The 13,009-nt window shown below is 42.7% G+C and overlaps 1 long non-coding RNA gene across 1 annotated transcript in view; it reads left to right on the top strand.

The window, feature by feature from the left end:
- LOC136610755 (uncharacterized) overlaps positions 1–13,009 on the top strand; it is a 114,073-nt gene that overhangs the window by 90,562 nt on the left and 10,502 nt on the right. The window contains exon 2 of the long non-coding RNA XR_010790156.1: positions 9,467–9,522. This is a non-coding gene — a long non-coding RNA (uncharacterized lncRNA). The remainder of the gene's footprint in view (positions 1–9,466; positions 9,523–13,009) is intronic.

The raw sequence follows: 13,009 nt of genomic DNA, 5'->3' as shown, positions 1-13,009 counted from the left end.
GGTCACCGTGGCTAATAATGGGCAGTATCATAGTATAAGTATTATGGGATAACATTTTTATAATATGTAAAAATGACTGAGAATTGTAAGCCAAAGCTAGAAACTATACATAGACAGGTGGTGCGGGGTGATTGCCCCAAAACAGCTGTATGGTTTCTGTCTTTGGCTTACAATTCCAAGTCATTGTTACAAAACTTCACTAATCACTGTGACAGTAGGGTTCTTTTTGAACTTAATTACTTGCACTGGGAAGAGCCCACTAACTAATTTTAAACATAAAATATAACTTTTATTCACTCTGATAAAAATTAAGCTCACTGACAAACATACACAGATATATATCAATCTAAATGATCAATTTACGGTCAGTAAAGTATCAACACTGTAGTTCCAACATCAATGGATTCTCTTACTGGACAAAAAGTATATAGATTATGCACGATCAACTTGTTTTTGTGTGTCGTGCAGAAATTGATTTATTCTCCCACAGTCGACGCGTTTCTTCAGTCACCTCCAACCTGTGACTGATTCATCAGGATGGGGAGACAGTATATTACAGAATTGGGTCCACTTTGATGATGGATAGTGAAGATGTATTAATCACTTATCAAAAACTCCCTTCTTTCTTGGGGATTTTTATATAGTACGGGAGTTTTCTTTTCCCCAAAATTTGATGATACTTGTGTTGCAAATGGTCCGAATTATGATATTAATTGGTTTCAGCTCAGTACTTGAAGTATCCAGCCCAGATTGATTTAAGTTTAGTCGTGGTTAACGGATGCCATCCGAGCTAAATCTCTAACCACATTAATGATATCACTCAGGAATCATGTGGTTACGATGATACACGGACTGGTATCCAACTGATGTATGTATCTTCACTGTGACTCTGTTAGACTAATGGTCATCAGTGTGATAACTTGCTGGGGTACTTCTGTGTAGCTGTCCCTGATGTTTGTTCATAAACCATCAGTAGCCAACAGATGTTACACAGCTACTTAAAATGTTTTTATATAGGCGGTCATAAACACAGTTGGGCCTCAATATTATGAGACCATTGATAAACTGTGTTATCATTAGTGTCCTTAGTACAGCTTTAGGTTAGTCTAAGTCAAAAGAGCTAGATACTTTGGCTCAATTGCAGTGACTGAACACTAAAGCTGACTTAGTTTGCTGCCCGAATCACTAAAGAGAGTTGTAACATAGTACTGGAATTGGATGTGATATCTGATAGCACCCTCCAACCATTCCCCCACACCACAGCATGTGCAACCGCTGGGATTAATGTCCCACAATAAACTGACAGACCTGGTATCCTCTAATTTGTCAGGGTTTAAGTATACCGAACTCCTCCCCTCTCATTGGGGGCTCGTCTCTGTCTGCACCTATCACAAGTCGTCCGGCCTTGAAGTGGGCGTTCCCATCTGCTGCGATCATGTGACCGCGGGTGTCACATGACTCAAATCATGTGACCGCGGGTGTCATGTGACCCGTTAACTCACGAGGCGCCACACAGGTCCTTTAGCTATTGCAGAAATTCAGCATTATATCCTGAGTACCGCTGTCTTGCTTGACAGTTTGTTGTTTATGTCTCACTCGCTGCCTGCTTATTCAACGCCCATGCTCACTGTCCTCTTATTAGTTTGAAATCGCTCACTTTTAAGGGAGAGACTATCTCCAACTGTTTTATTATATGAATGATGTATTGAATAGGCGATCCTATTGTTTTATGATCACACTACCTAGCAAACCATTATGAGCAATAAACATTAGAACAGGGCTGTCGTGTCATTTCTAGGATTTCTGCAGTTGGTGTTTATTTGGAGTGGTATCTTTTAATTGTAGCTCAAGCTAACAGCAAATGAACTGATTTTTCGTGCTGAACAAGATAAGTGTTTCCATAAAAAGACTACACCATTGTCTTAATTGAGTTTTTTTGTTTTTATTTGATCCATTCATCTCAAAATGTTGCTATTATAAAACTGTGTCTTATTACAACCATATTTGTTTTACAAATGTATTTTTGAGGTCCTCACATTGTATTCATGGTATCTATTAACACTTAAATGAAAGGAGCAAACGACAAACATTCATTCAAGCCATTGGGAGCAACTGAATTCAAGCGATGGATCCATCTTGATTCCTTCTGAAGTAGATCGCGATCTACATTGCCTCTACGTGCCGTCAAACGCAGGGTCTCGATTCCTCTAAATACCACCTTATGGGGATCATTCCCATGTAGTCTCTGATGTGGTTCGCTAAACTTGTGCTCTCATTCCTGTTTACGTTTCCTATATGTGAGAGCACTCTTCTTCGCAATTGTTGAGTCGTCTTACCTACATAATCCTTTGGACAAGGACATGTTGCGACATATATAACCACTGTGGTTCTGCAGTTAATGAAGCTCCTAATACAGTAGGTTTTCCCCGTTGCTGCACCGGTGAAGGTTTTGGTCCTCTCCAGAAAAGGACAGGCTTTGCAGCCGGAACACCTGAAAGAGCCTGAAATTGGGTGTTGATCCAGCCAGTTTTGTGGGTCCACTTTGGGAATATAGTGACTGTGCACCAATCTGTCCCTCAAGCTCCTCCCCCTCCAGTATGTAATAGAGGGTTGCTCAGATAAACATCTTGTGAGGTCAGTGTCCCTTCTTAGAATGTTCCAATATTTTTGGAAAATTCCCCTAACTTTGGCGGATTTTTCATCGTATGTCGCTATCATCCGTATTAGACCTTCACCCTGTTCTTTCGCTTTTCTTGATTAGGAACTCAGTTCTTGTTCTTACTGCCGCTGCCGTTTGCGCCTCTCTAATCACATTCTCTGGATAACCTCGTCTTGTGAATCTATCCGCCATTTCTCTAGCTTTTACTTCGAATTCCTGGGGTTCAGAGCAATTTCTTTTCATCCTCAAAATCTGCCCCTTTGGAATGCCCTTTTTAAGGGCCCATGGATGGTGGCTTTGATAATGGAGGAGATTGTTGGTAGCTGTGGGCTTCCTGTAGATAGTAGTTGCCAAGGTGCCAGTCGAGGTTTTAGAAATTTGGAGGTCCAAGAACGTGATTGATTGGGAGTTAATCTCTGATGTGAATCTCAACCCGAGATCGTTTTTATTCAACATATTAACGAAATCTTGAAAGGAATCAGTATCCCCTGACCACAGTATAAGCACATCATCAATGTACCTCAGGCAGATGTCTACCATGTTTGTCCACTTTAAGTTGGATTCCTCAAAGACAAATTTTTCCTCCCACCAGTCCAGGTAAAGATTTGCATAAGTGGGGGCACATGGGCTCCCCATCGCGGTACCCCTCAGCTGGTCGGAGAATTTGCCATTAAACAGAAAATAATTATGTTCAAGGACGAACTGTAATAGTTCTATTATGAACATGTTATGCAGACTAAAATGTTGACCCCTTTGGCTGAGGAAATGCTTTATTGCTTTGAGGCCGCCATGATGGGGAATAGATGTATAAAGAGCTTCTACATCTAAGCTCGGAAGATAAACTGTTTCTGGGACGCAGATGCCATCTAGTTTCCTGAGTACGTCTGTGGTGTCTTGGACGTATGAAGGCAATGCCTCTACGAAATTCCGAAGAACTTTGTCAATATAGACACTTGGATTTTGTGTAATGCTGTTAATCCCAGAGACTATTGGGTGACCTTTAAGCGGGGACAGGCTCTTATGAACTTTGGGTATGGCGTAGAACGTCGCCACCTGAGGATGACTGATATGTAAGAACTCAAATTCTCTGTTGTCAATCAAGTGATTTTCTAAAGCCTTGGTTAATATTTCTTTTAATTGTTGTGAGAATGCATCAGTAGGATCCTTTGAGAGTTTACCATAGCTTGAAGTATCTTTTAGGAGCTGTAAACGCATTTCTTGGTAATCTAATTTATCCATGACAATATTTCCTCCTTTATGTGATTGTTTTATTACAATGTTGTGATCTTTTTCTAAGGAGACCAAGGCTTTTTTTTCCGTTACTGAGAGATTTTGGTGATGGAAACACTTTTCTTGTGATAGTAATTGAAGTTCTTGTTTTACCAGAGTTTCAAATATATCAATGTGTGGATTATCCCTAACAGGCGGCATACTAGTAGTTTTATTCTTCAAGTTCGTAAAGGGGCCTTCCCCTATGGGTCTGCTAGCTTCTTGTGAGAGCTGTTCTAGGTCGTTAAGAGCAGTGATGTCGCTCGGATCAAGATTCAATTCAGCGCTTTTCTTACGCTCTTGGATGGCGTAATACTTACGCCAGCGTAGCTTTCTAAGAAATAGCGCTAAGTCTTTCTCCCACGTAAACAGATCAAACTGATGTGTAGGCACAAATGACAGACCTTTTTCGAGGAATGCAATTTCGTCCATAGACAGAATCTTATTTGACAAATTAATGATGGTCATATCTTTCTCAAGATCCGGTAGAGTCACTGTACTTCATCCATTAAGTTTATTGAGGTGGTCCCCTGCGTTCGCGTAGTAGATAGGTAGACATTGGGCCTAAAAAACGATCTCTAGTCGGGTTATATATTCTTCCCCTACCCCTAGTTCTACCACGTGAGAAGTCTCTGCCTTTTGTCCTTTCAAAGTATTGTCCTCTGCGTAACGATTCGTTCCCAGATAATTCACTTTCTGAGGTGCTGGCCTCGGATTCAGTTTGTGATCTGTAATCATAAGCCTTATTCTCAGAGAAATCTCGATGGGCTCGGTTAAAGGAGATGTCCCGCGCCGAAACGGGTTTTTTTTTTTTTTAACCCCCCCCCCGTTCGGCGCGAGACAACCCCGATGCAGGGGTTAAAAAAACCACCCGCACAGCGCTTACCTGAATCCCGGCGGTCCGGCGTCTTCATACTCACCTGCTGAAGATGGCCGCCGGGATCTTCTACCTTCGTGGACCGCAGCTCTTCTGTGCGGTCCACTGCCGATTCCAGCCTCCTGATTGGCTGGAATCGGCACGTGACGGGGCGGAGCTACACGGAGCCGCTCTCTGGCACGAGCGGCTCCATAGAAGACTGCTGAAGACCCGGACTGCGCAAGCGCGGCTAATTTGGCCATCGGAGGCCAAAAATTAGTCGGCTCCATGGAGACGAGGACGCTAGCAACGGAGCAGGTAAGTATAAAACTTTTTATAACTTCTGTATGGCTCATAATTAATGCACAATGTACATTACAAAGTGCATTATTATGGCCATACAGAAGTGTATAGACCCACTTGCTGCCTCGGGACATCTCCTTTAAATTGATGGTGTTTTCTCGCTTTCAAATAATTGGTATATTTATCAATTCTTTGTTTGAGGGTCTTCTCTTTTTTATCAAAATCAATTTCTTCAGAGAAGTTGTTGGCTTCTTTTATCGCCTCATCTAATAGCTTTTTGTTTTTCTCATGTGAATTTTTTTTCTTCTTCTAGGAGTAAACGCATGAACCGAAAGGAACACTCAGATGCTTCCCTTTCCCTCTGCTGCATAAATGATGTTGTCCGCAGTTTGGGTGGTGGTAGTGTCTGAATTCTCAACCTGCGTGGGATAATTTTATGCTCAAGGTACTTTGTTAAACCTTGGACCTCCCACCATGAGCGGGTGAACTCTTTATAGGTTGAAGTGAGACGTTTAAAGGCTTGATTTATGGAAACACTAGAACCGCTCGGTTCAAAATTTTCATTTGAGAATACCGTGTTGGCTTCTTCCCAGTGCAAGTAATTAAGTTCAAAAAGAACCCTACTGTCACAGTGATTAGTGAAATAAAAAGTATGACAGGTTTTTTGTCAGGAGGCATTGACACGTCCCCCTGGCTTGTTGAAGCTTGTTACAGCTCTCTTTAGTGATCCGGGCAGCAACCAAGTCAGCTTTAGTGTTCAGTCACTGCAATTGAGCCAAAGTATCTAGCTCTTTTGACTTAGACTAACCTAAAGCTGTACTAAAGGACACTAATGATAACACAGTTTATCAATGGGCTCATAATATTGAGGCCCAACTGTGTTTATGACCGCCTATATAAAAACATTTTAAGTAGCTGTGTAATATCTGTTAGCAACTGATGGTTTATGAACAAACATCAGGGACAGCTACACAGAAGTACCCCAGTAAGGTATTAGAATAATTTATGGAATAGATCACACTGATGACCATTAGTCTAACAGAGTCACAGTGAAGATACATACATCAGTTGGATACCAGTCCGTGTATCATCGTAACCACATGATTCCTGAATGATATCATTAATGTGGTTAGAGATTTAGCTCGGATAGCATCCGTTAACCATGACTAAACTTAAATCAATCTGGGCTGGATACTTCACGTACTGAGCTGAAACCAACTAATATCATAATTCAGACCATTTGCAACACAAGTATCATCAAATTTTGGGGAAAAGAAAACTCCCGTACTGTATATAAAAATCCCCAAGAAAAAAGGGAGTTTTTGATAAGTGATTAATACATCTTCACTATCCATCATCAAAGTGGACCCAATTCTGTAATATACTGTCTCCCCATCCTGATGAATCAGTCACAGGTTGGAGGTGACTGAAGAAACGCGTCGACTGTGGGACAATAAATCAATTTCTGCACGACACACAAAAACAAGTTGATCGTGCATAATCTATATACTTTTTGTCCACCAAGAGAATCTATTAATATTGGAACTACAGTGTTGATACTTTACTGACCGTAAATTGATCATTTAGATTAATATATCTGTGTATGTTTGTCAGTGAGCTCAATTTTTAACAGAGTGAATAAAAATTATATTTTATGTTTAAAATTAGTTAGTGGGCTCTTCCCAGTGCAAATTGTTACAAAACTTGTCTAAAATGCCTAACATTGAATTGCAGGCATCCTGCCTTCCAATAGGTGGCACTGCAGAGGTATTGTTCCATCTCTAATTTGCATATTTCCCAGAGGAGCATGGATAGCCTTACAAGTCTCCTCACTCACCTTCTAGGTGCTCTCCTTAAGGAGAAACGATACCTTTGGCTTACAGATATTCCCTGTGCATGCATCACCAATGCTTATATCTGGTAGTAAGTGATTACTACAAAACTTTTGGACACAGAAATCTCCCTCTGTAGTGTATTAAGTTTTAGAATTTTTGTAACTGATAGAATTGTTCAATATATTTAGTTAGTACCGTTGACTAATCTCTATGTGTACCAGATATGGTGCAGTATTATATATGTAGATTACTGTATATTTGAATAGCCAGTTAAATGAAGACTTGCTCCTCACTAACATGGTCATATTTTTAGGCTGTGTTACTTACAGCTATTCATTGCTTGCAAAAGCAAGGATAAATTCCAGCGCAATTCTAAAGTCTCACATCTTGTGGGATCCAGAAGAAACAAGGACTGAGAACAAGTCTATGGAAATTTTCCACTATATGAACCGGCAGTCATCTTCCCTGACTTCTGTGATAGATCACCTTTATCCACTCTAACAGGGTTGTTACTTATCAGTGACCTGACAATTTAAAGAGACTGCCATCTGTTCTTATCCCTATAAGCGAAGCTTATTGGCTGAAAGTAGGTGACCTTCTGATTCCGGGGATGTAAGCGTTATATTTACCTCCCCCGTTCCCCTGGTGTCAGCGCTGGAAGCCACTATTCAATGCATTGAGTGTCGCTGCTAAGTAGTCCACCTGTTCTAATTGTATAATGGGCGGACTACTTAGCAGCGCCACTCAATGCACTGTGCGGTGGCTTCCTGAGCTGGCACTGGGGGAACGACAGAGAAGGTAAGTATAACACTTACATCCCCGGACTCAGTTGGCCACCTACTTTTAATCCATAAGCTTAACTTATAGGGCTAAAAGTAGCCGACAGACTCTCTTTAAGGGCTCACACAAGCATATGGGGGCTGCATATTATGTGCGTATTTTTCACATGTAGTATAGTTAAATATGCATCATTTTAATCTCCCATAATACCCACCAAAATAGGACATGCTGTATTTTATTTAACGTGCATGAAAACCAGGCATATCTGAACGGCCTAATGTAAATCAATGGGCTTTTAGAACTGTATATAACGTGCGCCCATACACCCATGTGAGTGAGCCCTAAGGCTATGTCCACAGGGAGCGGCATGCAGTTGATTTTCCATGCAGGTTTTCTACACGCAAAATCCGCAGCATTTACAGTAGCAACAAAGCGGATGAGATTTCTAGAATCTCATCCACACGCTGTACAAGAAATCCGCAGCGAAAATTAATATGCAATGCGGAATATAAGTCTGCAGTATGTGGATTATAGCAGAGGACTTTCAGTGGGGATGTCACCTTTTCAAATTAGGGGGTGAATTCTGCACCAAAATCCGCAGATTTTGTATGCAAATTTGCTACGAAATGACTGCTGCGGACCCTCTACAACAAACCTGCTACATGTGGATACAGCCTAGGAGTGAATTAAGAAAGAAGAAGAAAAAAGTAGGAACTTTTATATATTCGTTTTCCTGCAATAGACATTTATCACCTTTCTGCAGAATAGGTGATAAGAGTCTGATCACTGGAACCCCCACAGATCACTACAGTGGGGGTCGCAGGTCCACTCCCTCCTAGTTCCTCCTTTCTGCACAACCAAAACCGGCAGTGAGGAAACTTTGTATAGAGGGAAGTCGAGCACATGCACTGCTGCTCCATTCATCTATGGGACTGAGGGAGACAGCCAAGTAGAGTGATCAACTGTTTGTCAACCCCATGGACATTGTATAGACCAGAAGGGCACACGCTTGACCACAACTTCATTCAAACTTTTTCTCAGTGAGGAGAAACAGGGACTTGGGACCCCGACTTGTGATTGGTGGGGTCTCCAGCAAGCAGGCATTTCTCACTTGTCCTGTGGATAAGCAATCTTGTCTGTAATAGAAAAACCTCTTTAAAACTCTGTACTAAAAATCAGATTCACACTAGCAAGAATTTAATGTCCGTTATAAAGTAAAGTAGTGCCAGTGACCATATACTGTATTCTTCTAAATAAAACCAATACTGCAGATTAACCCTCTAGATGCGTTAGGAATCAGGCTAAAAACTAAATATATGAAGTTACAGTACATGGGCTGAGATGTTCACTAGAATAGGCACGTCTTAAATACAGTGCTGGAGCCATCTACTGGTTCACTGTCATATTGCAAGTCAAGATATATTTTGGGCAGCGTAATAGATTGTGAATTGCAATTTAGCTGCATAGGACAGACCTCTCCAATCTATAGTAAATAATTACGGGCTGCTGACAAAAACATCATCTAACCCAACAGTTTACATGTAGCTGAAAAAAAAAACTGTAGGACTAGAGGATACATTACTGACAGTTAAAATTACGTCCACTTATTAATGCCAAATCTCGCCGATTCCCCATAATGCCCCCATTTCTGCTGCCAGGTAAGATGACATAATTTGTGCAGAAGCCAGATGTAATTTTTCATCGTTTACCTTGCTTGACAGCCCTGCAGTTTATGTTCTAATTAGCTTCACTTTTATCCCTCAGCAATTTTCCTCCTAACATGAAGTCGAGAAGTCTTGCGCTGAGGAAACATGTTGCAAGTAAGTAAATAAGCAATCATGACATTTATTATAATGCACAAAGGGAAGCATTTGGGACTCCACTAAGTTGATAAAAGGTAGAACAGAGCACGGTGTGTGATTAAAAAGGGATACTAAAGAAGACGATTCATTTTAAAGTTATGAAATACTGACCATTACTGCCATCTAGTGGCTGGATTAGACGACAGACACTGAAATTTTCCTGCTTGTGACTTATCAGTAAGAGCTAGAAATCAGTGATGTGGGTCACAAAGCCCCAAGTTTACCATCAATTGATAGAGCCATAATTATGTCCATCACTTGCAAAGCAGATTGAAGTGTCAGCTGTTTCACGCTGAACCAGCGCCTTTATATAACCAGCCGAGGCGTACATACATCTCCCCAATAACTAAAGAACATTCCTTTAGGGAAAGTGTATGCTAGCAGTTGGTGAGATCCACACCACAGCAAACTATACACCTAGCTTCATGAAAATAACCAGCTTCCGTAAGAATGCCTGCTGTGCCCACTTATACTGTGGAGTCTATGGGCATATGTATTACAGTAACCTTTACTGTAAGCAGACCCTTTTGCTGGCGTTGCATTTTATGCCCCTATACAAGGATCTGGCATAGAAAAGATTGCTCTAGAGAGGGTTTCATGTCTGATTAAACATGGATCAAGTGACAGTGGTAAGCCATAATGAGCTTACTTCTTTGTGAAGCGGAGCTGCTCTTAGGCTAGCCATAAACATCATCTAATTGCGTGGGTCCGGTTAATTATAATGTATATGGCAGCCTCCCAAAGGCAGATACCAGTAGGAGAGGACGATCCAACAGTTGGATTTCAACACAGATCCTTTTATTCTTGGGTAGATAAGCTGTAGCTAGAATTGTCTGGAAGCAGCTTTCTTGCCTCTTTGTAGTCAGAGCATATACAAGCTCAGCTTAACACCCCCTTATGTGTATAGGAGTGTTGGGCAAAATAGCCATCACCTGAACAAGCGGTCGACCGATATCCGCTTTGAAAGGGTTTATAAATTAATCAGCGTATTTAAAGCAACCCTCAAGTTTTGGGACAAAATTAGTTCCTGGGACTGATCTATTTATACCCAGGACTGTGACAACGGGGCATCCTCTACAGGAAAGAAGGTTTCTACACCTACATAAAAGGGGGTTCTTTACTGTAAGAGCAGTGTGACTATGGAACTCTCTGCCTGAGGGCGTGGTAATAGACTGATCTGGATGGGCACGTCTTTTTTCAGCCTTACATAATATGTTACCATGAGAGGGCTGGTAGTAAATTACCTGCAGTTCTTCTCTGCCATCTGTCCGGTCTGCCCATTCTTGGCCCTATTTTCAGCAAATCAATATGGCCGATGTAAACTTCATCGTAAGGCTTATACACACAAACGCATTTGCGCTGCATGTTACGCATGCAAAATTTACTTACACAATACGCACAGCATAGTACCCATTAATTTTAATAGCTTCAGTCACACGCATTTGTGGAAAAAAAAAAAACCTGTAGCATTGTCATGCACATACTAAATTAATTAAACTTAATTGCCCATTGAAATCAATGGGAGCACGCTTGGGTTTTTTTTTGTGCACACAAATACACAGGGCATGCCAGCACAAAAAAAAGACCAGTAAAATACGCACAGACATGCGCAAAAAGAAAAGCCCATCTTGCAAATATGCTTACACCCGTGTGAAGCCGGCCAAGAGTGCAAGCAGACATGGCTGGACAGATTCTCAGCTGCCTCTAGACTACAGATCCACAATAGAGATGAGCGAACACCAAAATGTTCGGGTGTTCGTTATTCGAAACGAACTTCCCGCGATGTTCGAGGGTTCGTTTCGAATAACGAACCCCATTGAAGTCAATGGGCGACCAGAACATTTTTGTATTTCGCCGATGCTCGTTAAGGTTTTCATGTGTGAAAATCTGGGCAATTCAAGAAAGTGATGGGATCGACACAGCAACGGATAGGGCAGGCGAGGGGCTACATGTTGGGCTGCATCTCAAGTTCACAGGTCCCACTATTAAGCCACAATAGCGGCAAGAGTGCCCCCCCCCCCCTCCCAACAACTTTTACTTCTGAAAAGCCCTCATTAGCATGGCATACCTTTGCTAAGCACCACACTACCTCCAACAAAGCACAATCACCGCCTGCATGACACTCCGCTGCCACTTCTCCTGGGTTACATGCTGCCCAACCCCCCCCCTCCCCCCCACAGCGCACACCAAAGTGTCCCTGCGCAGCCTTCAGCTGCCCTCATGCCACACCACCCTCATGTCTATTTAGAAGTGCGTCTGCCATGACGAGGGACCGCAGGCACACACTGCACAGGGTTGGCACGGCTAGGCAGCGACCCTCTTTAAAAGGGGCGGGGCAATAGCCCACAATGCTGTACAGAAGCAATGAGAAATAGAATCCTGTGCCACCGCCATCAGGAGCTGCACACGTGGGCATAGCAATGGGGAACCTATGTGCCACACACTATTCATTCTGTCAAGGTGTCTGCATGCCCCAGTTAGACCGGGCTTTTTAAATCATAGACACAGGCAGGTACAACTCCCTATTGTGAAGTCCCTGTCGACCGACAGCATGGGTGGCTCCCTGGAACCCACCGGCGGTACACAAAAATATCCCATTGCATTGCCCAACACAGCTGAGGTAGTAATGTCGTGCGTAATACAGGTGGGCTTCGGCCCACACTGCATGCCCCAGTCAGACTGGTGTTCTTTACAAGTGGACACATGTAGGTTACACTCCGTGTGCACCTACAGCATGGGTGGCTCCCTGGAACCCACCGGCGGTACACAAAAATATCCCATTGCATTGCCCAACACAGCTGAGGTAGTAATGTCGTGCGTAATACAGGTGGGCTTCGGCCCACACTGCATGCTCCAGTCTGACTGGGGTTCTTTAGAAGTGGACACATGTAGGTTAAACTCCCTGTGGACCCACAGCCTGGGAGGGTGCCAGGAAGCCACCGGCGGTACATAGAAATATCCCATTGCATTGCCCAACACAGCTGAGGTAGTAATGTCGTGCGTAATACAGGTGGGCTTCGGCCCACACTGCATGCCCCAGTCAGACTGGGGTTCTTTACAAGTGGACACATGTAGGTTACACTCCGTGTGCACCTACAGCATGGGTGGCTCCCTGGAACCCACCGGCGGTACACAAAAATATCACATTGCATTGCCCAACACAGCTGAGGTAGTAATGTCATGCGTAATACAGGTGGGCTTCGGCCCACACTGCATGCCCCAGTCAGACTGGGGTTCTTTACAAGTGGAACAGATGCATTTATAATTCCCTGTGGACCCACAGCCTGGGTGGGTGCCAGGAAGCCACCGGCGGTACATAAATATATCCCATTGCATTGCCCAACACAGCTGAGGTAACGTCAGCTAGAATGCAGGTGGGCTAAAAATTAATTTCATTACACTGTAGGCGAGGGCCCACAAAAATTGCTGTATCAACAGTACTAAT

Source organism: Eleutherodactylus coqui, chromosome 1, assembly GCF_035609145.1.
Source record: "Eleutherodactylus coqui strain aEleCoq1 chromosome 1, aEleCoq1.hap1, whole genome shotgun sequence".
NCBI lineage: Eukaryota > Metazoa > Chordata > Amphibia > Anura > Eleutherodactylidae > Eleutherodactylus > Eleutherodactylus coqui.
Note: the sequence above shows the minus strand (reverse complement) of the source record. Positions and strands in the feature narration are given on the sequence as shown.